General features: G+C 35.1%; 1 protein-coding gene across 4 annotated transcripts in view; it reads left to right on the top strand.

The window, feature by feature from the left end:
* The window catches only part of wwc3 (WWC family member 3), a 100,817-nt gene that overhangs the window by 17,847 nt on the left and 55,010 nt on the right, over positions 1-27,960 (top strand). The window lies entirely within an intron of this gene.

A 27,960-nucleotide genomic window follows, 5' to 3' on the forward strand; every position in this document is an offset into this window, starting at 1 on the left:
TATATCTATCTATCTATCTATCTCTTATACCTATCTATCTATCTATCTCTTTATACCTATCTATCTATCTATCTCTTTATACCTATCTATCTATCTATCTCTTTATACCTATCTATCTATCTATCTATCTATCTCTTTATATCTATCTATCTATCTATCTATCTATCTATCTATCTATCTCTTTATATCTCTCATCTCTTTATATCTATCTACTCTTGTATATCTATCTATCTCTTATATCTATCTATCTCTTTATATCTATCTATCTCTTTATATCTATCTATCTCTTTATATCTATCTATCTCTTATATCTATCTATCTCTTTATATCTATCTATCTCTTTATATCTATCTATCTCTTTATATCTATCTATCTCTTTATATCTATCTATCTCTTTATATCTAACTATATATATATATATATATATATATATATATATATATATATATATATATATATATATATATATATATATATATATATAGTCATATGAATAAAATTACACCAGATGGCTTGAATAGCTCTATTTGAAAATTATTAATTTATTTTAACTGATTAAGATGATTTTGTAGGGGACTGAATCATGCAACATAGTAGTCTTGTCATGATACCAAAATTTAGATTTGGTACAATTAAATATCACAACACCAATACTAAATCTTTTCTTTGAAAATATTATTTAATTCAATTCAATTCAATTCACCTTTATTTGTATAGCGCTTTTACAATGTAGATGTAATATATTATTTTATTAAAAACGGTTTTTAGTATCAGCTGAAACGGAGTAGAACCTGGTAGAACCTGGTTCTCAAAGAATCTGGAGATGTTGCTTGGTCCTCACTGCTCATGACACAGTGATCCTGTCATATTCATATAATTATTTATATATTAATATGTGGGTAGATGAAGTGACATGCATTTTACCTGTCCATAATGTCATATACTTAAATGGGTATTTGCTAAAAAGATATACCTTATGATGTTCCGTTTAAGGCCGTGTAGATTAGTAGTCAATACTGGGGCTGCGCGATATTGGAAAAATCAAACATTGCTATATGTTTTATTCTGCGATTTATATATTGCGATATGAATAGAATTTCAGCAAATGATTTGAATTGCTCTATTTGGAAAGAATTTGCTTTTAGAATGATTTTGGAGGATTTTTGATGAGGAGTGTTTCTGCATAAATATAATAAACAATCTACAAGCCTAGATAAATTCAATAAAGAAAAAGATATAAAATAAATAAACAGCATTTTATTGTTTTCCGAAGAGCGGAATTGTATTCAGGTATAGAGTAATTGAATAATCAAATGTAAAATAATACTGCATAATCTTTGTTTTGTGAACAGTTCAATAGTCGGCGCAATAGCCTAGTGTTTAGCATGCTGACATATGGTGCAGTAGCATGTCAGGGCATCCCGACTCGAGGACATTTCCAAACCCTGCCCCCCTCTCTCTCTCCAACTTCGCTTCTTGTCTCGTTACTGTCCTATCTAATAAAGGCAAAAAGGCCAAAAAAAAATCTTAAAAAAAAAAAACAGTTCAATAAAATTAATCGTTTTATATAAAAATAAAACGGCACAGTTTCTTATGTCGCAAATGCGAATGATCACATTGCGATATCAATGCTGTGAAACGATAAATTGTGCAGCCCTAGTCGATACATCAGCGCATTGCTTATATGTCCACTCATAGACAGACCAGTTGATCGAAGCGAGTTTGAAAATTCTACAATGTCCCTGTATCTGTGTTTGCTCTGAACTTCAGGGAAAAGTGGTGAATCGATGATCTTCACGGCCAATCATAGTCATTTCTGTTGAGCACGGTAACACCATGGTTAATCAGCGGTTTCAGAACATACTCAACAGTGCTCAAACGTTAGCAGGAAATGGACATTTTAAACATTTCACTACCGATTGGTACAAAAATACTTTCGACAGCCCTAAGTGCATATTGTGTCATTTGGGATACAACTTGTGTGTAAAAATCATTTAAAGAACCATCTTTTTTTCTTTGTTTTTAAGTAGACTTAATAGGGTGATCTTACATGTCATGCCATTAAACATGTTAAGATTTTCACAAATTATGGAGTAAAAAAGTGAAAGTTTGTAGAATGACATTGAAGCCAATTTTTGCAATTTCTTTTTTTTTTAACAGTATCAGGACACTCAAAAATGATGTTTGCTGCTTGTTCAAACTGCTTTAAAAATAAGCCTAAACAACACAATTCTGGAGGTTTTTGTGGGGACAACTTATTGGTTTTATGTTCAATCCACTTAAATTTGTAAAAACCTAACAAGTTTACTTAAGTTCTTTATGTTGTCCCAACACAAATTGAGTGTGTGGAATCCATAATTTTTTACAGTGTAATTCTGAAAATATTTTCATATTAATGTCATTGAGAAAATGGTGAGGGGGAAATGGGAGGTATGAAATTACTGTAATGGCATGGATGGCCGCGTCTAAAAGTGTCAGAACCAGAGGTTCTTTGGCACAGCTACTTATAGTCGACCTATTTCTATAAGATGCTGTATATAATGATCGGAGGAGACGTCTGTCTGGTGCGCTCAGCTGCCCGGACATAAATGAACAACATAAATGAAATTCCTCTCCAAGTTTTGATGTAGTCTTTTAAACTGAGATTGCAATTTTTAGATTGACACTTGTGGATCCCAACATACACATAGCGCAACCGCTTACGCTATTATGGTATCAGGATTAGCTTGACCATAAGTGTATTCTCAGAATTTATGAACAGCAAATGCATGTTATTTTATTGCTTGTAATTCATTTTTCATTTTAGCAAATGTTGTAACAAGAGAATTTTACTTGTTTAAATGTATTGAGATGCTTTTTTTTTTTTTTTGGGAGCTACTGATTTTAAAAAGATAGTTCACCCAAAATTTTAAATGTACTCACTATTTTACACTCAAGTGGTTACAAACTGTTCTTTTTCCTGTTGAGCAAAAAAGTAATTTAGAATAATGCTGGAAACCACAGCCATAGTAATCTAATGGAAGTGAAACGGTTTATTTGTAGCAAGCGAAGGATGCGTAAATGGTCATTTTGGGTGGGCTGTTGCTTTAATGGTACTGTATATTGAAGCAAGTGGAATACCTGCTGAGATTGCATAAGATGTAATTTAACATTGTCTAAGCAATTCCATTCCTCTTAAAAGCTTTGGTTTGTAGAGTGGTGACAGGTTTTTAACAATAGAATTTCTCTAGTGGTAAGCAAGCCATTAAACAATTAAACATAAAACCACAGAGGAGAGGCCGCGCTGTGCCATAGCGACAAGTTGTCTAAACGAAGGCTTAGAATTAATTAAGCCTATAAAAGGTCCTCATAAAGTTATACAGAGCTGATCAACCCACATGAAAGTTGACGTCTGTAATGGCAACTTGCAAATGAAAATGCTTCTTAAAACATGTGGTTGCCAAAACAAAGGTTCTGCCACTGGAGTTTGCAGAACCAAGAACTTGGTGCTCGGAGCTCCAGAGGCATTAAAACTCTGCCTCCAGGCTACTATAATTAAGTTTATTTGGGTGTATTATTTTTAGAGAAACACATTCTTGACGAGGAATGCAGAGCCTGTTGTTTGGGAGCATCTTAATTTGCAGGCGGAATGCTGGACCGGCCCTTTGTTGTCGAGAAAGGCTCAAGCTGAAGAAGCGACAGGGTGGATGTCCAGACGAGGCCTGGACCTACAGCCCAGACTCCAGTTACACATGCCTTTCCCACCAGGGAAAAGTGTGTCGTTTCAGATGAAAATATCTACTGGGAAATTTCAGGGAGATGGTGACGCGGAGAAGAGATGATTATAGAATTAGCAAATGTCAGACACTTGTGTGTCTTGTGCTAAATTGCTTTTCATTTTTAATTTTGGCCTGCACACCCAGAGTCAAATTCTTTGACAAACATAGTAAGAGGATGCCGGAATCAGACTGCTTCCTGAAGAGGAGACAATCCCAAAAAAGTATAGCTGTAAATATTATACGTGTTCACAGAATGACTCGTTTACTTCTAAAACCATATTATTTCCTCTCTCAGAGTAAGGAATAGGGTTTTAAACAGTGCTGGACCGTAACTAAGTACTTAGAAGTGAAATAATTATACTTAAAGTGCATTAAACTCACTACACTCCAAAACAAATTATTGTACTTTTTACTAGGACTGGGTGATTAATCGAAAGGTAACCAAAACCAATATAATCGATCAAATTTTTCCATGTCAATTTTTTCAATTACTTTTCCTGCTGTGTGTGGAGTCACGTGACCCTGCTTTGTCAAGACTAATTTATACTTATTATATTATGATTATTCTTATATTATTCTGACATTATCCTTCGCATACCCAAATACCTCTCAAAACAATTTTACTACACATCACAACGACACGTAGCACAAGCTTTGTGATCGGTTGCTTTGCTAGCAAGGGTGGGCGGCGTGGAGAGCTGCGCTTTAGACCATGTGTTTAAATTTCAGTTGTTCAGCATTGGTGTTCAATAAATAATCATAAATAGTAGATAGTGTGCGTTTACTTCAATTATTTTGAAATCAACTAATGCACCCCACATTCAAAAGTCTCTCACTTGTAATATATGAGCATATTTACAGTATTAAACTTGTCAGTGAAATATCAAGGCAAAAAATCTCAAATAAATAAATAAATCAAGTAATCAATCATTGATTGCAATTGAGCTAAAAATGTAATATTAATCAAGATTTTAATTTTAGGCCAAATCGCCCAGCACTACTTTTTACTCCACTACACCTTGCAGATGTAGCAGAAAAAGAAATATTTTGAAGAATGGAGAAATCATCAGCCACTCTAGGAAACTGAAGAGGTATATCTTGTCAGTTAACATATTAAATTGATTAGATCACACCACAATGAACAACTAGCATGATGTTAGCATGAATTTAGTATGAATTAGCATGTTGCTAGTATGTTTCTAGTATGGGTTGGTATATTGTCAGTATGATTTGGTATGTTGTTAGTATATCTGATGTAAAGTCAATGGCAGCTTTTTACAATGGAAGTCTATGGGACAGTTGCTAGGGTGTTGTAAGTGGTTGCTAGGGTGTGGCTAGCAAGTTGAAAGGTCATCAGTGATTGGCAGATTGGTAGTCTGAGTTAAATGAGCCAAACCTTAAGTCTGTATGACAGTCTTGCGTACAGTTATGAGGTCACAAAGTTTGGTCCAATGTTAAGTCAATGGGACTTTTCCAAATTTTCCAGGTCAGTTTTTGGAACTGTAAGTCGGATCAGTTGGAAAAGATATAGCAACTTAATTCAGCATAGTTTGGAGGTTTGGTGTTAGTTTGGTGGTTGTAGTATGAATGGTCTAGGAGGAGATGCGTTCTTAAAATAGTCTAAGAAGAAGAAGACGGAAGAATTATAAACTTATGTAGTATAACAGCATGTTTGCTTTCTTAAGCCACTATAATAATTAGTGAATTGGATAAATCTGATTGAATCAACAATTCTCTGATTCAAAAGATTCATTCAGTCTCCAGTTAGTAACTTGTTCATTTAGATGATCTGATAACTGAGACTATAGGTTACTAGTGAGAAATTTTAAGTCACAAACTGTCAGTTACTTGTGAAGTAATTCTAGCGTAAATGGTTGACCTTTTTAAGCCCACTAAAAATGCTTGAATGTGGATGTGTCATTTTAGTAATCAAATAAAAATCTTTTCTCAAAATGAATAGTACAATGAGTACTTAAAGGTGCAGTGGGTGATCTGCCAAAATGCTAATGGGTTAGCAAAATATCTTTGAAACACAGTCCCTCCCCTGTTGTCCAAAGCACAGCCTCTTGAAACACGAACCTTAAAGATGACAGCAGGCAACCCGCTAGTTCATGTCATTCGCAAGTTAGAAAACTTTACAATACTTTATAAAACTACAATTCGGAGTGAAAAACTGTATTATATCTAGCACGTTTTTTAGTTGTCTAGCAAGAAAAACGTTATAATGGTCTCACTCTCTCATGCATGTTGTCCTTAAGCGATTACTGTATGCTTAGTGGTTGGCCGACGGCGTGCAGGAATTACGGTTTGTTACTAAGCCATACTTACGTACTATTTTAGACCGAATATTGAAAGTAACATGGTAAACACTATAGGGAGCGCATCACAGGTTGTCATTGTTCAAAAATGAACCATTGTGATGTGAATATAAAACCAACTTCAGCCCAGTGAAGCAGCTTAGGCGGAATAGTGCTATTTAACTATGTTTTGTTGTTAAACTAAATAAAAATCTACGTTATCGATGCTGTAAAAAGTCCCTTATGAAACTGAAAATAGTCACATCAATCTTTCGGCCGAAGATTTCAGTGGCTGAACAACACTTCCGTTCTTATATCTACATCAGCTTTGTGTGATTAAAATACTTTTAAAACAGAACATTACCTGTCTAAAAGAAATACTTCAGCCATGGTGTCATCTTTCCTCCAGCATGTAAAAGTAACTCCAATATTGATTCAATTTTTTTAAAAAGTTTTGATTTAGCATTTGATTTTTGCTGTTGTGATTGTCTCGTCTGGACATGAACGAGTGGCACACGTGTATGCGCAAATGGCGGATCTGCGTGAACAGAGATGCGCAGATGTACAAATCTACATTTGTTGACAGACAGTTTGGACTACTTATAATTATATTATCGACCCGACAATATTTAATTGGATGATATTTTTTTTTGTTTTATGCCTTACCCAGAATATAAAAATACATATAAATACATTTAGATCATTTACTTTAATCAATACTATTGGAATGTGAAGAGACTTTCAACCAGCACAACAAAAAATGTTTACTTATACTTGGCTACGTTAAAAATAGTCGTTTTTGAAGTAATTTGGTAGCTTGATTGAATTAAAAAGTAAAAATTAAGTTAAATTGAGCTATCTCTCACCTCTACTTTTACTAAAGTGATTTTTTTTTCCACCACCGATTGGTTAAATAGTGATCCAGTTCATGCTACATACAGTACATGGCCTTGACATCCGTTCTCTGTTTGGTTAAAAAGTTGGGACTCATTTCGTTGCTCCGAGTGTATTTGAGAAATTCCCAAGTCTTAAAATAACCCATGGCCCCGTAACTCTTTTCTTTCTGCCGATGACGGGTTTTGGGATTCAGCCCGCTAAACACTCCGAGACCTCTCCTTCTGGCAGAGCTGCTTTCCTCTCTGGAAGAAAAGGCGTGGTATGGGAAGATTAGCTCTCAGAGCACAGAGGGTCTCTCAGGAACTGAAACAAAACACTCGCTTGAGAAACTCGCAAGTAACTTCAGTTCCGAATGGAGTTTGAGGGCAGGAGCATTTCTGATTAGAGTTCTCTGACAGCGGATGAAACTTTTAGCATATCCATAGGCCTGTGCTTTTGTTGGTGTAAAATACAAGGCGCAGCTAAATATTTGAACTTTTTAAGTTGGTCCCAAAAATGTGGGAGTAAGCATTGGTGAATATTCATGACATTAGTGATGTATCCGGTTTTAGTCAGTGATTCGTTATGAAAAATGTATGTGTATGCAGATTTCAGAGCTCCGCTTTTGGAATCTGCCGTTCTTTTGTTTTTAAAGCACTGCAGAAAGAGGAAACTGACCCGAGGTTCCTGGTGAGAATGTGGGGTGGTCCTATTTCCTGTCAGAGCTACACGTCTCACATTATGTCCAGTGTTACACTTTGTGTGAGAATCTCAGCTTCATGGGACATGTTTTTCTTCTGTCCTTGGGAGAGTTGGATAAACCTAGCAGGAGACCTGCTGTAAAGCTGTAGTTCGGTTTAGGATATGGACATAGTGCTTGTGTATGTGCTGTTTCCTGCTGTGTTGTATTGTGGGAAGTGAGTCGCCTGTGGTTCTGAGTCCTGGTGTATGTTTAGAGGCCTTTAACACTAGCCTATTAAAGCTGATGCTCTGAGTTGTTTACAATCCTTGAGTGGGAATATTTATTTTTGAAACAAATTGCTCTCCAGCTGGAAGGTGCAATGTTTATTGATCAAATTAATTTCCTTAAATTGCCATAATAATGGTTAAATTAGCATTTTAGTGTCCGCTACTTTTTCTTGTGCTTCTGTGTATTCGTGCCTCTGTTGCATAGCAGCTTTCTGCTTACCAAAACAACTTTCTGATAGCAAAAACACAACTTTAATTTAGACATGTCTTTTGGAACTTTCAGAAACAACATTTGACTGTGGTGAAAAGTTTGGGTGGAGTCTAATAACTCCATCACAGTTAAATGCAATATTACACAAAAATAAAAAGTGTATATAATGTAACAATTTTTTTAAAGATGGTTTTGAGGGATGTAAACAAAAACAATGGTCCCAACTAGGGCTGGGCGATAAAATTGGTATCGGTATCTATTGACCAAACACAATTTGTCCATTTGTTATCCTCTGAAAAAATGGTTTATTGTCACATTAGCTATGAATAACAACATACACGAAAATGAGTGCCGTATAGCAGCGAGTAGATTGTAAATAAAAAAAGGATGTAGGGATGTCGCCAGAGTTGCTTTTTGGTTTCTTTTGCATCCCAGCCACTAGCACCCCATAGAAAAAGATTGTTTAGCACAGGAGGTAATGTAGCCATCCAAATTCACAATTTGTAATGTTGCAATATGTATTTCAGTGTTACCTCTAGGATTTTTTCCAACTGTGGCGGCAGGCCTTTTTTTTACACCGATCTAGTAACTAGGCCTACCTGTGGCATTATTTCAATGACAAATGTCGTGAGCGCAGTATTACAAGATCGCATTTGCATTTATGTAATGGCCTACGAGCATGCGAATCTCTTTGCCTGCGCGCCGATTTCTTCTGCTCGTGCACAAAACTTCTTGCACTCAAATATACGCTGCTCAAGCGCAGATCCTCTTGTGCGCTCTTAAATAAACGCTGCTGAAGTGCGATTTAGTGCGTTTATGTAACAAGTATCCAACATTTATTTGCTAGGAATATTTATGAATGTCTCCAATAGACCTACAGAGCGTAATTAATGTGTCCTGAAGTAAAGTAAATCGGCTATACGTCATGTTTGCTGGCCTCACGCACCTGTCAGTCAGTCAGTCAGTCAGTCCGTCAGCACGTAACCTTAAAGGGCTAAACAAATAACGCACAGCACTACTACTGTTACAGAAAAGTTTGGTCTGTTATAATTCACTTACCTTTTAATATGTTTTGGTGCGATTATCACCCGCTATAAAAAAAAAACATGACTGAATGGGTTGAATGATGAGAAGCTGTAATGTAGCCATGGCGGGATCAATTTTGGAGTGGCGCCCCGCCATGGAAGAATGAATGTAGCGGAAACCATGTATTTGAAAAATTATGGCTGGTTCCTTTACTTGAAAGCTCAGATTTGATCATCATAACTAGTTTTGTTTTTGCAGAGTTTGAGGTTTACTGCATCATTATTATTCACACCTTAACGTTTGCTTTGATTGTTACTATTGCACACACTTTAATATTTTATTTATCAAGTTTGAGTCTCTAACACTTGTGTTTATATTATTATAAAGAGATCAGATATTTTGTTTACATATTTTTTGTTTTTGACTATTAAAACGATTTGCCTTATTAATGTTGGTAAATTAAAATCGTGGTTAAATAAAAAAAAAATCCTAATACACCTAAATGAACTGGTAAAAAAATTCAATAGTTATCAATACCGAATAATATTATAATGATATTGTGATTTTATTTATTTATTTATTTATTTATTTATTTATTTATTTATTTATTTATTTATTTATTTTCTACATGTTTTTTTTTTTTCTTTTGCAATATCACCCAGCCCTAGTCCCTAGCTCTATTTCCTGTTTTACATTTTATAATTTCTATAGCTTCTGAGAATCCAAAAAGAGCCACATATTGATAAATAATGTTATGATAGCTGTTTTAACTTTAAGTTATGACCTCTTGTTACAGTTCTGAAATAGTTTGATAACAAGCAGGAAATGTTCATGGGCCAATGACATGACCACATTGAAAGGCTCTCTATAGTCTTATATAAATAGTGCCGAATGACCGATATGGCCATTCTAGTAATTGCAGAATTCTGGTAGTTCCAGTGTTAAAGTGGTATGCAGTAACCACAAGTTTCTGTGTACCAAGCTGGCAGAGTTAAAACAGCCATTTTTATATTTACTTTCAGCAGTTCCGAGATGCCCTCTGGTCACAGTGGATATCACATACAGAACTAAGAAATTCATCATCCCCTGACTTCCCTGATATGCAATAATTTTCACATGACCTGCTGAATGGATTAGAAACTCAGTTTTTTACTCTCACATATTCTGCATGTTTATGATTCTTTCAAAGAAAAGGAGGTTACAGTTCTTGGAATATAGGGGGTTATACATTGGGTAGTCATGGAACTGTGACTGAACTAGACGGCAGACCTGAGTTCCCCGAGATAAATATTTTACCCTTTTTTCCCCTTTAAAAAATTCAGGAACGCTGATCAAAGCTGAGTTTTTATTATGTGTTGTGTGTTTTGTGATAATGAGGATTGAAAGTATAAGTTGCATGTTTTGAAACCACACAAATGTGGACTCAATCACATATTACAACTGAGTGTTTCTTGTATTGACCAAATCGGCATACTTTTACATCATTGTAGTTCCTATTGTGCTGGATTCGATCCTGCTCAATAGTATGAGTCATTTAATTCCACTAATCAGTGTTCCTAGAACTAAAATTGTTTAGAGCTCCTGTGGTGTGAACAGGCCAAGAAGTGGGTACCTCTGCCAATAGTTTTGGGAAGTGTGAAAAAAGTTCCTCCGGAAAGCCCCTTGTGTTTCCGTAATGCAGCTCATCTCAGATGAATGTGTATTGGAACTTGCTTTCACACACACTGTGTCCATCTGACTATCATGGTTACAAATATAATTCCCCTCAAGATTTTTTTCAGATTGCTTTCTTTTAGTTTGGGTGTTTTTAAAGGGAGAATTCCCTGTTGTCGAGATAGGATTTTGTTCAAGCTTGGCTGTATATTCAGCAGGAACTTTTTAAAAATCTAATACATGGTTGAGGAGAGAAAAAAATAAATAAAAGGCTTTCCTTTTTACCACAAACTAAAACACACATAATGCATGTTTGATAGCTTTATAGCTTTTGTTAAGACTTTTGAGCTCTTACTTCCTCATTTCTCTATTGCAAATAAAAAATGTGTAACAAAGAAGCAATATCTGATTGTAGATAATACAGAGAATAACAACAAATTGTTTATTTACATTTACTTTCAATATTGTAACAATACAAAGCTTTTTGAAAAGTCAGTGAAGTTTAAAGGGGTATTTCACCCAAAAATGACACTTTCCAGATAATTTACTTACCCTCAGGCCATCCAAGATGTAGGTGACTTCTTTTATTTCTTCAGTAGAGCAGTAAAGAAGATTTTTAGCTGGAACTGTTGTTCTCTAGTATTCATATTGGAGTTCTGTGGGTGCCATTACTTTGAGAGAGAAAAAAAGTAAAAACAAATTCTAATTACAAGAGGTCTTATGAAGCGCTCAATGCAACAAACGGAACATTAAAGATGCAGTAGATCAGTGGTTCTCAAACTGGGGGTCGCGACCCCTGCGGGGGTCGCAGAATAATTTCAAGGGGTCGCGAGAGTGATTTAAAAATTGTGTAATTTTCAGTGATTATAATGTATATTTTTCAGTATTACAAGTGAAAGCTAATATTTTCAGATTTTTTAAAGATTTTACTGATGAATTCATAAAGTATTTAGGACATATTCAGGCAGAATGCATCTTTGCACTTAAAACGCAGCGCTCAGGAACAGTTTAAAACTGTTGTCATGTAGACTTGCTGCAGTAAACGAAGCCGGCAACGCTTGTCCCGCCTTCGCGCTCTTCTTATTGGCCTACTGCGCTAGACTGAATCATTCAGTCAACGCCTTCTGCCTTCAGATGACAGGCGCTACAACCGCGAAAATGTAATGCGCTGAAGATGAGAGAATAAAAAAACACTGACAGATTTAGTTTTAGAAACCAGCTAAAGCTACAAATAATGGCACATCTGATTACTGATCACGTGGTGAATGTTAATCCACCATCTACACTTTTCGAAGAGTGGATAAAAGACTTCCATTGGCTTCAAGTCTGCTATGAAAATAACTAAAGCGTTCACTGTAAAGTCTGTGGGACGGAATTTTCAGGTAACTGCCACATCTACACATTTTAAGCACGATAGGTTCTGTTTAATCCTTTATTTAATGGCCAGACGCTGTCAGCCATGCAAGTGGCAGCTATATGTAAAATTTAACACCACATACACCATCGCAAAAGGGCTTGCACTGACCAAGATTAAACTAATATTGCAGCTCATGAATAGACCGGTATTGCTATTAAAATGATGTATACAAATAATAAGGTATATGTCAAAAGCATCTGTGCAAAATCAGACACCATCTGTGAGAACACAGCGCAGTTAACATATTGGTAACAGATTCATTAATAAATTCATGTCAAGCAGTGCGTGCAGGGCCGGTGAGCGGTTCGTCCGTGTATCTTTTGGTCACTCAACTATGCTATAAAATGTGTTTTCTTGTGATACCGGGACTTCATTGAGACATATTTTCCTCACGCATGCATATATATATATATATTTTTTGCTTGTTAGTTTTGATTAGTGTTGATTTCAAATGCAATAAATCTGTTTATAAACTTAAAATAAGTTATTTTTATTGTTTGGATATGTTTTGGTAGTGGGGGGTCGCGAGTTCTTGACGACCTTACATTGGGGGTCGCTGGCTTAAAAGTTTGAGAACCACTGCAATAGATGACAGTCTTTAGAAACGACTTCTGTTATTCTGGTTAAAATTATCTTCACATCCTTATAGTAATCATTAAAGGAAGTTGTCAACATGTATTTTAATATTCTGTGGAAGGTGTAGGACCAAAAAAAGTTTGTCCAATCAAAATGTTAGATCCTAACGTAATGATTGACTGTCCTAGCTGTTGTTCACAGATGCGGTTCAGGCAGGCAATCAACAGCTTACCTTCTTTTTAAAGTTTGGTATTGTATTACTAACTATGAAGTTTTCTCTCATTCACATTCATGCGTTCACCAGGCGTGATTTTGAATGGTGATTTGCAGGGTAGGGCTGAGGTCAGGGATGTCAAACTCAGTTCCTGGAGGGCTGCAGCTCTGCACAGTTTAGTTTCAACTTTCAACCCTGCTTCAAGCTTGTTTGAAACCCACAGGTAAGTGTGCTGAAGGACTCAATTAGATTAATCAGGTGTGTTTAATTATTGTTGGAACTAAACTGTGCAGAGCTGCGGCCCTTCAGGCACTGAGTTTGACACCTGTGGCTTAGGCTTTCAGTGCTGTCAGGCTAACCTCAGCATTTTACAAGATCAACTATTGCACCTTTAAGTTTATTAGTACATAATGATGTATTCACGGATGTGTCCTCTCTTTCTGTGGTAAAGAAACCCAAGTATCACACCTGGAAATATGCCATTATGCGATGAGACACTCATAATGCATATTTTAATGTACATGCTCAGAGCTATTTGTCCAAGCTGTGAATAACAGGTTATATATTTCTAAATAATGTTTTTTTGCAGCAAGCTATCGCTTTACTTCATCATACCTCGTCAGGAGCCACTGGTAGTAATAATGATTTCTTTGGAATTTGTTTTTCATCCCAGAACGATTGCACCCACTAGGCTTGGGCAGTAATATGGTGTACCGCGGGATCTAAAAATAGCAACGCTGTCAGTTTCTATACTGTCATAAAAACAATGCACTTAAATAGGAGACAAGTATTAAATAATAAATATTATTTATTTAATGCATAAAAATGCGTATGCGTGATTGTCATCACGGGACAGTGTGGAGGAGAGAGAGGTAAGATGGTAAGTTGCGCACCAAGTGACCTGGTGTCGAAAAAGAACACGACCTCTGCAGTTTGGGAGTATTTCTGGTTTCGACCGACCGATACGTGATAAATTCAAAAAGAACAATGATTCCAGCTTTAATATTCTACATAGGAAAAATGTCACCTTGATCTTGGATGGACTGAGGGTTAGTAAATTTACAGAAAATTTTCATTTTAGACAGAACTATGCCTTTAAATTTTAAGTTTAAAGGGGGCAGTTTTTATTTCTGAGTAAAGTCATTTTCTCAGCCTTCTTGTTGCATACCTGTTTTCTTTCTAGTGACGATCTCTAAAGTGGATCATTTGAAGATGACAAACCTGTAAAGCTGTATTCATTGACTTGTAGTGTATTTGTTTTTCCTGCTATGGAAGTCAATGGTTTTCAGCTTTCTTTGGAATATATACTAACTCCCTAGAAATTGTAATCCATGTTATATCGCTCAGTGTTCAGAAACAACAACCATAAATCACGCCAGTTGTTTGTTGACCTCTATGGCCAAGTGCACACTACAAGACTTAAGCCTTTGAAGTTTTGAGCCTCATTAGTGCTCTTCTATAGGCCCTGTTTATGACTGGTGTGCGAGATGTGCTTTGGACGTTTCAATCAAAAGTTGATAATGAGGGAGACACATTCCTCTTTACTCCAGGAGTCTGAAACTGTCTTATTTTCCTGGTTTTCTAATATTCCAAAGCAAGATCATGCTAGTTTTATATATGAATGTGAAAGGAGACAAAAAAAATTATACGGAAAGAAGAAGCTATTGTTTCTGCTCTGTTTTCCACTCGATGGACCGCTTTGGTTTTCTGTTGGAAGCATGAGTGGTAAGAACATTTTACTTCTTTTTTTTTTTTTTTTTTTTTGTAATTTAAGCATGATTCTAAATGGCAAAGTTTACCGTAATCGTTAAATGTGTTTTCAGATGCATCTGAAAAATATTGAAAGCAAACTGTATCAAAATGCATTTCAATATGAGGTAAACAAGGTCCTAGTGGGCAATCGCCATAAAAGATCATAATTCTTAATATTCTGTTTTGTTATTTGCTTTTTGTAGGCTTGCAATAATAATTGGTATTATTTGGATCATTTTAGACACCTTTGCATTACATTAATGCACACTGAAAAAATGCTTTTCCATCAGAAATAATTCCTTCATGTTAATCCCTCCAACACAAGTTGATTGAGTTATCCATATTATTTTTACAAATTTAATTAATTAACAAAAAGCTATTAATTGTCCCATAAAACCCCATGAATTGTGTTGTTTCAGCTCACATTAAATAAGTAGTTTGATCAAGCAGCAAAAAACATTTTTGAGTGCATTAGTCCTTATTACGTTTTTTATTTACATAGTATATATATCTGTACTGTGTATGTTTATTATCTGTATATGTTAATATATGCACGTGCATGTATATATTTGAGAAAATATTCATTCATGCATTTATAGTTAAAATATATAAATGTACATGTTTTATTTTATGTATGTGTGAATTTACATATATGTACACAGACATATATTATGTAAACACAAACTTTTATATTGGATGTGATTAATCTTTTGAATTCATTCAGTGGTTCTTGCATTCTATGCAATTTAACTGAATTTAATCCTTTCATTGACTTTGGGGTAAATGGGTTACACTTGACTTGAAGGGGGTTCATAAGGCTGTCATGAAACCGGTATAATCATTACATGGCACATGTCATGTATGCGAAAAAGATTTTATGCATGCTTATAGCAACTGTCATTAAGTGTCATTTGCTCAGTTGAGACATTTTAAATGGAAAGATGATTGTGCGTCATGACAACTTGACATTATCATGACAACAATGTAAGTCAGTAAGCCATTATAACTGTCATGAATTTTATCCTAGTGTCAAAATTATTAGCCCCCTTTGAAATTTTTTTTTTTCTTTTTAAAATATTTCCCAAATGATGTTTAGTATGAAAGTATATTTATGAAAGTCTTATTTGTTTTATTTCAGCCAGAATAAAAGCAGTTAAAAACATTTAAAAACATTTTACGGTCAAAATTATTAGCACCTTTAAGCTATATATATTTTTTTGATAGTCTACAGAACAAACCATCGTTATACAATAACTTGCCTAATTACCCTAACCTGCCTAGTTAACGTAATTAAGTCAACTAAAGCCATATAGAAGTGTCTTGAAAAATAGTAAAATATCATTTACTGTTCTCATTTCAAATAAATCAGTTATTAGAATGAGTTACTAAAACTATTATGTTTAGAAATGTGTTGAGAAAATCTTCTCTCCATTAAACAGAAACAGGGGAGCTAATAATTCAGGGGGGCTAATAATTCTGACTTCAACTGTGTTACCTTTACTGTGGTGAATTTGTCCTTAGAATGCCATTAAATACTAATGAGGCCCTTAAAAATAATTTGACAGAGTAACAACACTTTTAATGAGAGATTTTAATGAGAAATTCTCTTTGTTCTTCTGAAAAAGTGATCAGAACAGTGTTAATGACAATTATAATGGCCTCATGTTTATGACAGATTTATGACAAGTTATGTGTTTGTTAATGTGAAGTTGTCATAACAATGTCATCTTTGCATTAAAAATAGAAAAACGAATGGCACTTAATAACAGTTGTCATACGCATGCATAAAGTCTCATTCATATTCACAACATGTCACAACATGATTCTAAAGGTGTCATGACAGTCTTATTAGCACCTCTTCAGGTAAAATGTTACCACTGTTTTTTCATTCTATTTCTATTTGCTCAATTCATTCTAACAACCTAAAACAACCCAACATTGTCTTTTGTGTTTTCTACATAATTGTATTTTGATTTGTGCCTCGGTTACAAGAAATGTGCTCTTGATCTTAATTGGTTTAAGAATAATGTCAAATGGTGACTCTGAACAAACACGGATTATCTTAATGAACAGAGTTCAGTGTGTTTCAAGTCCTCTCAAACAATGCTTTATAACCCCACTAACAAACCCATTCATCTCTGTCTTTCAAAGCGCAGAGATAACAGCACTGCTTTTCTGGGCTTTGTTCCAGGGTTGACATAGTTGTTATAGTAAGGATGTGATTGGAGAATAAAGAGATTCTTGAAATTTGATGATATGATTGCCAGACTGCATGTGTTTTCTCTTGTATCTTTGCTATGTGTTTGTATTGGCTTGTGTGGCAACAGTTAGGATTAAACAGCCCATCTTTGTGTTTTATAAGACCTTAACGAGTGTACATCAGCTTCTGCAATGTCTTGTCTTGTCTTATTGTTTTTTGATGGATTTGAGTTGTTAAGAGTTCTAGCATATCTTAAGTTAATATAATAAATTGTTTGTTTACCAAGTCAGTTATTTATTTGGCTTGTGCTATGGTTAGCACATATAAAGATGTTCTACACTCAGTTTTAAAGGTGCCGTATGTACGTCTTTGACTCCTTTAAAGCATAAAAGTACCATGATAGGTTTGCAGATATCTAAAGGGATAGTAGAAAATTTACTTGTCCAGCGGTAAACAGTTTTTTATAAGCATAACTATTTAGTTTCAGTTTATGTTATATTTATACTATGAAGTGACAGTCACATAAAACAAAATAGTTTCAGTCATGTCTCACACAAGTTTTGGAGCATGCTAGAATGTTTGTGATGTAATCTAATTCATCTTTACATGATTCCTGTAATATAAACATCACCTCTTGTCATTTTTTTCTGTCTTGTTGATCTTAAGATTGCATTGAAATCTGTAGGATTGCATCACTTTGGTGACATCAATTGGATTTTGAGACCATTACTAAGTATTTCCACCTCTCTTCTGAATGCCGAACACTTTTTCATATTAAAATAGGTCATTCTTGTAAAGTGCGTCGTCTTTGTTGAACTATTGTCAGCATGCCATTTATGTTCTAACAGTGTAGCTAATACAAATATATTCCATCAACTTGGAATTTAACGGTTCTATTTGAAGCTGTAGTCAAATTTGTATACTTATCATGTGACAACTTATTTACATTATGTACTTTTTATTTTTAAAGTTATGAGCATTTTAGGGCTTTTATGTTACATGTGATCCCTGTGTCGTTTGTGCTATATGGAACGCAAAACCTTTAAAGCTCAATATCTCAAAACCGTCAGACTGCAGATAGAACCTTACAATTCCAAAGTGCCAGTTTGTTTGTTTGAATGCTATGCAGTAGAATTCCATTATGCGCATAAAATTGCTTAAAAAGGGCCCAAAACGATTAATGTCAGTGGGCTAATTGTGATGGTGCGTTAGAAATGTGTTAATGATAGTAATTCTAAGGGGTCATGGAATTTCAACATTCCTTATCCATCCCCTCCACTCATGTTTCTTGTGCCTCCTTTATGCAAGTCCTCACAGCCAGCCTGTCTGTGTGTGAGTGATTGTAGAATTGCGGGTACTTGTTGTGTCTCCAAGATAAACCTTCTATTATTTCTCAAAAACTTTAATGAAACACTTTTTTTTTTTGAGTAATGGCACAAATTATATCAAGTTTCTCTTAATTTTTTTTTTTTTTTTTATAATAGGGCTGGGTAATTTGGCCTAAAATCTAAATCTCGATTAACTAGTTTTAACTCAAATATGATTAATAAACGATTATTTTATTTATTTATTTTATTTTTTTGCCCTCATAGTTCACTGTCAAGTTTTGTACATTAAATATGTGCACATATTACATGGGAGAGATTTTAGAATGAAGGGTGCATTACTTGATTTAAAAATAGTTAATAAATAATAAATAAGGAAACACACTCTATCGAGCATCTATGATTATTTAATAAACATCAATGCTGAACTACTGAAATTAAAACACATTGCTTAGAAACAAGTGAAATTAAATAACTGACACTTTTGGAAACAAAATAAATTATTTTCAGTGTTTTTCTTATTAAAAGTAGAAAATAAGCAATATCTCTTCTAAATAAAATAACTCTTGCATATGCTGTAAATACCTTTTTAAACAGTGAATTTCTCGCATTTTCTGCAAACAAATATTTAAATGTAAATTATCATTTTAACTAAATGGAAAATATGCAAAAACTGCAATGTCATCAACCTGGAAAAAATTGATCGATTATAGATTCTATTTTGGATTTTTGATTACTTTTTAATTAATCCCCCAGCCCTCTTATATAATGTATATTAGGGACATTTTGTCTTATCTTAAAGACTGCCATTTTTGACTGTCTCTGCCTCCTGAAATAGTTATTGTTCATATGCAGATTTATATCAATTATGATTAAATTAAGCTTAATTTTTTTTTCTTTCAGAGTTTACTGTAAGTTAAATTAACATTTGTTTGGAACATCTACTCTGTGTTATTTGTAATTTCAGTTATTAAGTAAATTAACTTTTTTTTTATATATAACTTTTGTGACTACGATCTGGTCAACTCGGTTACATTGATTATGAAAAGCATGTGACTTGTTTAAAGTGATCTCACTTCTTCTGGCGGGAAAATCCTAGGCACCGAGGCATGTCATTTATTCTTTTCTCATTAATTTGTACAAAGTTTTAAAGGTACGCCAATAGTAGATTAATTATTTGTTAACTCCAACGATATCTCACGGCAATTCGTAACTTTTTGATTTAGCTAATTCGTATGAAATTGTGCAATCTTGTACAATTTACTTATCCCCCAATGACAGTTAGGTTTAGGGGTGGGGTTTGAAAAATGTGACTTTTTTTTTAACTCTGAGCTGTGGTAGCCACTAAACTGACAAAACGTAAAATAGTTACGTTTCCTCGTGAGGTCAGGCTGTCAACTCTGTTGTGATATTCTCATTAACTTCTTAAAATGATGAAAATGCATAAAAATCTGCTTTAGATATGCCATGTTGTCTGCTTTGTGGTTAGCATCCTAAAGCACAAATTGGTGGAAAATGTCAACACTGTTGCTATCAGCTCTATTAGTGGTTTAAAAAGTTTAACTAAACATTACACAACAATCAAATGTTTTCTATCACATTTAAGCATTTTACTTTAATAATGGATTCAGTTGACTGTAAATGATACATTTGCTGTATACAAATGACAAATCATTTTTCTATTCATTTTCCTTATCCTGGAATGAGATATGTCGTAGATGACATTTAAGGAAAATGAATGGAAAAATTCTCGAATGTACCCACAATTCTGTTTTGAAAGTGAAGGACAGTTATTTGATAAAGGGTCTCGATTTTAAGTAACCGTGTCTATTTCAGTAAGGCTTTTTTGAGGAGTGATATCAGAACACTTAAAAAGAAAGTCATAAGCACAAGACGTTTCTGACTAAAATCCAACTGACGTCTAAACTATTAATTTGTAGATTTTTTTAAGCAATTTTGGAATTAGGGGTTATTTTGCTAAGCGTTTGCAGGTTCCAAAGCTTTGCGGGAATTCTTTTCATAACCCTGCTGTTATCTGACACAGACGAAGACAGGGGTCAAAGCAGACAGACAGTCCTACTGCGCGCCTCAGGGCAAACGGGGGTTAAGTGTTTAGCTCAAGGGCACAGTGACAGGGATTTGAACCTGGAGTCCTCCTGTGCATACTTTAAAGCTCTTCCACAACATGCCACCAGCATGAGAAGGAAAATGTGATGGGTGGGGGAAAAAAAGCAGTAAAGTTGTTTGATTGAAAACTCATGCAAAGGTTTTAAACAAGCCTAAAGAGTTTAAATCCACCATGAAGTGTTTAGTCATGTTTTACTAAGTTTAATGTAATATAGTTTAAGACTAACTTCAACCTGATCATGTTACCACACCAACAAAAAAAGGTGCCTGTTCCAAATTTTACCGTTATCATCGCTATGATCATTTTAACTAGATGTAGCAAATTTTTTAAATATATCTTTAAAATATTACATGCATGGCTAGGTACATAAACATGATGACTCAATACTATGATGGTAACATCATCAAACCTTTTAAAAAGCCAAGATTTATAGTAATTAATAGTTTTTTCAATAATAATGTGCACTATTTTGCGCTTGCTTTAAAAGGCATAGCTTGCTGGTACTGTTTGGTCAGATAGAAAAAAATATCTGACATTTCGAATTTCTTTCTTCTGTTAAACACAGAAGATATTTTGATGAAAGTTTAAAAGCCATAACCATTGACTTAGGCCCAATCCCAATTCTACCCCTTAGCCCTTCCCCTTACCGTGAAGGGGCAGGGGTGTCCCAATTCTCTTTAGCTTGAAAGCGTAGGGCTAAGAGGAAGGGGTAGATACCCCTTCGAATTGAGATTTTTCAGGACCAAACTCGAAACCAAGGGGTAAAAAAATTTCCCAGAATACACCAGCCACAACAGCATAGCTGCACCCGGAAGTAAGAAGATCCACAAACATGTTTAATATATTCATAACTGCATTTGTGTTTTACCATCATGCTTTAAAAAAACGGTAAAATAAAAACTAAAATTTTGCTATCTGTAATCCCTAATAATAACTTGTGTATAGTAGTCCCACAACATTCTGACACTCGATAACACTGGAGTACCCTGTCAGAAAAGTCTAGTGGCTAGGAATGGCCCTTTTACAGTGTATGGCATAATGTTAATGGTGTTTTGGTGTGTTTACATGATGAACATGAATATAAATAAGGGTGTAAATGCACAGTATAGTTACGATCTGATTGTCACATTAGATTGTTATGATAACATAATATATACCTTCAGTGATTTCCTGAAGATAAATACCATTAATAACACAACTGGAATAACTACTAGCAGTCACGATCGTCTGATCTCAAATGAAGCAAGAGATCGCGATGACATATGATGATGTGTGCAGGTGTTGTAGTGGTGTCCCACTTCTTAGGGGTAAAATTTGAAGCCCTTCTCCTTCATACTCCGTTTCAAGGGCCATGGGGAAGGGGCAGGGGTACAAAAATAGAATTGGGATTGGTCTTAGTATTTGTTCTATAGTCCTTTTTCTTAGAACGCAAAATTACCCATTATGCTTTACCCATTAGCTGATGCGTACAGAGTCACATTTGGACGGCTTTGAAACTAGTTTTAATCTATTTTACTTTTTTTTAATGTCTTTGAACTAATACTGCTGCCGATCCGCGCCACCTCCTGGACAGATTTTTCAAAAATGCAATCTAATGGGATGGAAAACAACTGCTGCGAGGTGTTTTTCCCTCGTCAGATGGCATCTTGTGCTGTTTAAGCGAAGCCTCATCATCGCTAAAATTTTTGATTTCTTTCAAATATACAACCAACCCAAACAAATGTTATTCACTAAAATGTTTGACACACACACACGCGTAGCCTACTGTACTGACCCACTAACTCATTGATTGAATAACTGGCACAAAGTGAAAATAAAGTGGCACACCGTGGTAAATACTACCCAATACAAACTAACTAAATGAAACACAACTGTTCCTGATTAGAATCGACATGCAAATCAGCCAGCAGAGTATCAGTCACGTATTTTTATTGGTAATTTTTGGAAATTGCATGGCTTACATACCTGCTAGTTTCATGCCAGTAATATTGTTTTCTCTTTATAATGTAGTGAGGTATTGTTTGTTTGTGTGTGTGTGTGTGTGTGTGTGTTTGTGAGAGAGAATTGAAGAGCCATGGAGTACAGTATAACATCTGACGGGTCGGGAACACTGACGCTGTATTTTAGCATCTGATCTGATGGCAGACACTACATTTGGAGAACATTTTTCTCTTAAACTTGAACCGCTTCCGACAGAAACATAACTGCTTTAACACACATCTTTCTTTCAAAATGAAAGTTTTGCATCACAAAAACACTCCGTAAGCCACAACAGTATTGACACCCAGTTGAGAAACGCTGCTCTGGCTGATGACAATTCTTAAAGTAAGCTCTAAGCAGCGTACCAGAAGGCGCTGGTCACTATGGTGTCCTCCATGCAGCAACAAAGAAAAAGGTCTATAGCAAAATGTCCTAATGGGAATCATACAAAACAATACTCAAGTAGGTATTTTGGGGTTTAATATAATCTGTTGGTACTAAGGGACCTAAAGAACCCTAAAGAACTATCAGCATTTTTTTACATTTTGCGTTGTTCTGTTTTTTGGGAATTGTAGCCTTAGTTTGCTATTCTTATCTTAGGCCGCATTTACACTGCACAGTTCAAGTGACCCAATTCCGAATATATTTTTTTTCCTCCAATGTGGCACAGATCGGATATGGCCCATGTACATGTAAGCACGAACAAATCACATGGATTCCGATTTACTCAAATACGATTCAGGCCTTGTTCATATGTGGAAATTTATCCGATATGAATCGGATCTGTGATCTCGTGTCTGCAGTGTAAGCAGGTAGATCGGATTTTCACCTGTCAATGCGAGTCGCGCGTCTTTAAAAACCATAGCAAATGACGTCAAGTCTGACACACACTTTTTAGAACAGACTTCAGCCGAGTCCCAAACCTTAAATCTCATACACGAGGACTTAAACAGCTTTTAAATTGTCATATAGCACAGATATTTAAGCATGTTAACGAGAGCGAGAGAGGCGAGCGCAATGTCCGCTACGTAACCAATATAAACTAATATAAAACTAGTGCATACATAACGTAATGTCCATGGCGATTTATGCACGTGAAGATGCCTAAAGGTTTAAAAAAGACTATATATCAAAAGAAGATGGACAAATGAGAACCTTTCTGTCATAAACTTTAGTAAAACAGCTTGTCAAAAGCTGCGAACAGATTACATACAGGAATAGAGAAAAGAGCACTCTTTAATTATCAGCTGTTAGTCAGCGCCCGCTCTTTTTTTTGGTCATTGCGCCTTTGCCGTTTGCAGTGTAAATGCAGACGATCGGATACAAGTCACTTTTAAAAGATGATGTAAGCAGGTCAGCAAAAAATCGGATACAGTCACAAAATCAGAATTGACCATCAAGATCTGCAGTGTAAATGCAGCCTTAGTGTTCTTATCTTAGTAGTGTTACTTTTTTTCTGCTAGTCTAGTACATCTGCTTCAAGGCTTGATGTGTTGTTTGTGAATCAGTGATGCACTTTTGCAGACCTTGGTTGTAGCAAGTTATGGTTGCCTTTCCATCAGCTCCAACATGTCTGTCCATTCTCTTCAACAATGCATGTTTTGCCCTCAGAAATGTCACTCACTGAATATTTTCTCATTTTTAGACTATACTTTAACTTTGTAAACTATAGAATGTACACAAAGACAGTTCACTCACATTATTGTGAATGGGGAAAAGTTCAATGCAACATGTTCATGGCAACAAAAGCAAAGGAAGTACCACCTTCCAGTCAGAATACCCAATAATCGTCACTCTTTATAGCCACACGCTTCTTTAGGGCAGGAGTCCGTACAGATTTTCTTGTTCATTATGGCATGCCCTATCATTGCTGTGTGAAGACTGTGTCCTCTGTTGATTTGTATAAGGAGAAATGACTTCTTATCCATTCACATCACACATTATGTCCTTCCAGTGTCATCCTGTGGTCTTTGATCTGGGTTTTGTCTCTGTTCTTTCAATGTTTGTAACTGCAACCTCTGGTTAGCATTGAAACAGCTGTAAAGGAAGTTGATGTCATGCCAGTCTTAGCACACACACAGTAGCTGAAGCAATCTGAAAACAAGTTTTAAATGTAATTAGTGCTTAAGAAGCAACAAGTCAGGTCAATTCAGATTGTGTGTTGTTGATTTGAAATATGTAATTTAATTGGAAGTTCAGAGAGTAGTGTACAAGATTTCAGGATTCCCCCATTCATTTAGATAGGATTTGGATGAACTGCCTGGTGGCGTTTCGAATATTTCCACAGAGTGAACAGATTTTCCTTGGACTTTGTGTAAATGGTAGTGTGGGAAAATTAAAGTAGATCCGAAGTTTCTGGAATTGCAGACCAGTTTGTCTAACACCAACCACCACGCCATGCCCAAAGTCACTTAAAGGATCTTTTTTCCCTATTATCAAGTTGCTATCATATTATTGGCTGTATGATCTATGATATAATGTATAATATGATATAAATATCAAATTTTACAGTGTAATGGCTACTATGGTATTTGTGAAGCAGTTTACTGCTGCGCAAATGTTCAATTCAATTCAATTCACCTTTATTTGCATATATCGCTTTTACAATGTAGATTGTATCAAAGCAGCTTCACATAAAAGGTCATAGTAAATTGGAACAGTGTAGTTCAGTTTGTAGTGTTTAAGTTCAGTTTAGCTTAGTTCAGTGTGGTTTAAAAATAAGTACAAAAAGTCCAACTGAAAAGCAAATCCAACGATGCGCAGCTCTACAGATCCCAAACCATGCAAGCTAGAGGCGACAGCGGAGAGGGAAAAACTTCACTAATTGGCGAAAGTGAAGAAAAAAAACCTTGAGAGAAACCAGACTCAGTTGGGCACGACCATTTTAATTTCTCCGCTGGCCAAACGTCTTGTGCAGAGCTGCAGTCTCAGTGGCGAAGGCTGGAAACTGGCCTCAGCGAAGACTCGTCTTGTCCCTGGAGCTTCATGTGTGGTCAGTAGCAGCCAGGTGAAGAGAAGATCTGCTGTAACAAATTGCTATATTAATATTCTTATTTACACTATTGTTTTCCCCTGTTGGTGATCCGAGTTGGATGCTAATGTGTACATTTATCTTCCTATTTGACCCCTGTATAAGGGGGATACTTACATACTTCACTTCACATTAATGTCAGTTCCAAAACAGTAGACCAATCAGAAGAACTCTGAAGTGGGGCAAGCATTGTGAGCTCTCGTTTGCAATAGCAAGTTGGCATGACAACTGTTATGGAATGTTAACACTGTAGAGGAGGTGCTTTTTAAAAAACATTTTTTAATGTTGCGTCTTGCGTTTTTCAAATGCTGTGTGAATGGCCCCTTACACGCACATTTTTTTAGTGGTACTTGTAACAAATGTTTTTATTAGTATTTTTTAAGGGTTTTTTGCCGTTATTATGATAGAACAGTAGAGATTTCACACAGGAAAGCATTGAGAGCAGAGAGAGGGGAAGGACCAGCAAAGGACCTTGAGCCAGAAATCGAAGTTGGTAGCCTTGAGCACGTCTGTGTTATATGTCAGTGCACAGCACCATTAGGCTATTGGCACAGACCAAATGTTGTGTTTTTAACACTGGAACTCCAGAATTCTATAACTACTAGAATTACCATATCTGTCATTCTGACTATTCTCATGTAAGACATATTGTCACATCATATTTATATTCAAAGCTTCTTTTGCGCTTGGTAATACTAGTATACGCTACTAATAGTAACGCTACTAGACTACTCACGAATGTCCATTTTTCACTTTCATAAACAGGGGAGGAGGGTTTTTTGTGGCACTGAATATGATATTTTGAAAGACATATCTAAAGAAAAGTTATGTTTTTACCAACAGAAAGTCAGCAGGAAGTTGATAGGCAACAGAGTCAAGCATATTTAATGTCACCGGAAAAAGTAGGAGAGGTAAAAATCTGTGGATTTATGCAGAATTATTTTGGGAGTATCATAACTAAAACCTTAATATATAAAATAAAAAGTAATACTTTTTAAACTTTTATTTAATGTTTACAATGCAAATCCAATTATATCCACTTTATTTGGTAAACAAAGCAAGTCTCTCATATAATATATATACTAAGAGACAGAAAATATGACTTGTAAATAATTCATATAAATATTTTCATATTAGTCAATACTATTACTGTAATTCATTTAAAAACTGAATAAATATTAATTTACACACATTTACACAAGTAAATAAACAGAAAAAATCTGCAGAAATTTGTGGAATTCTGCAGGTGCAGATTTCGTGTGGGCCTACTCATAGCTCTTGTGCTTTGTAATTTTAATAAATTAGTAATGTTATAAAGAAACGTTGATCAAAAACTCTGATCTCAGAAGTTCTAGGATTAAGACATTTGTGTTAAGATTAAAAATGTGCCAGAACTGTCACAAAACTGCAGCATCCTCTTCCAGTCAGGCGTGCTCCTTCCAGCTGTTTTCAGACATAAGAACACATCCCATATAAACACGTCCAGTAAGGACCAGTTTTTCATTATCAATATTTTCAACATTGAAACATTTGAAGGGATACATAGAGCAGTATTAGAAATTTTTAAGAACATGATTTGTTTTTCACAGCTTTAAATTGATGTGGTTCATTAAAAATGTGCAAAGTGATTTTATTCAGTATCCAGTGTCCTGGTTGTGTTTGTGGGCTGCTTTCTGCTGTGTGGAATGTGTTTATGGGCCATCTCTTCCTGCAGTGCCTATATTACACACATTTTTGACCTGGGGTGAGGAGATCAGTAGCTGTTGACTGACTGAACACACATTCATTAGAGATCTCAAGGAATGCTCCAGATTCTTCAAATGTCCACATGGCTTTCTTCGGCAAAATGCAAGTCTTTGTACAAAGTAGTTCTGTTTGTATACATGCATTTAGACATCCAAAACCGCACAAAATCATTCAGTGTTATGAAAAATGCTAAAGTAGCCTAGCTTTTTGCTATTATCATGTCCAAATTCTGTTATGATGAGATTAATATGTGGTCTTTTTATTTCACAGCAGTTCATCATTAACTGTCATCATTTACTCACTCTTCAATTGTTTCAAACCTGTTTGGGTTTCTCTACGATGTTGAACACAAAACATGAGACGTTGAGGGATGCTATTAGCCATTTACTTACATTGTGTTTTTTTCCTACTATAGATTTGATTGGATAGCAGTTCTTAACATTCTTTAAAATATATTCTTTGGTATTCAACAGGGAAAAAAGTTAAGATTTTACACTAATTTTCCATTATTTAATGTTAGTTAATGTTTTTACTAACACAAACAATCAATTAGCAATGGACTATTACAGTATTTATTGCTAATGTTTAACAAAGAACAGTTTTGGATATTAATAATACATAGGTAAATGTTTACCTTAACATTAACATATAATAAATGCTATACATATATGATTCTTAGTTTATGTAAATACGTAGATTACCAAATGAAACACAATTATAAATCGTCACTGATAAAAAAAAGAGTTTGTAACCACTTGAGATGGAGTAAGTGGTGAGTAAATCATCATTTTGTGTGAACCA

This window comes from Danio aesculapii, chromosome 6, assembly GCF_903798145.1.
Source record: "Danio aesculapii chromosome 6, fDanAes4.1, whole genome shotgun sequence".
Classification (NCBI taxonomy): Eukaryota; Metazoa; Chordata; class Actinopteri; order Cypriniformes; family Danionidae; genus Danio; species Danio aesculapii.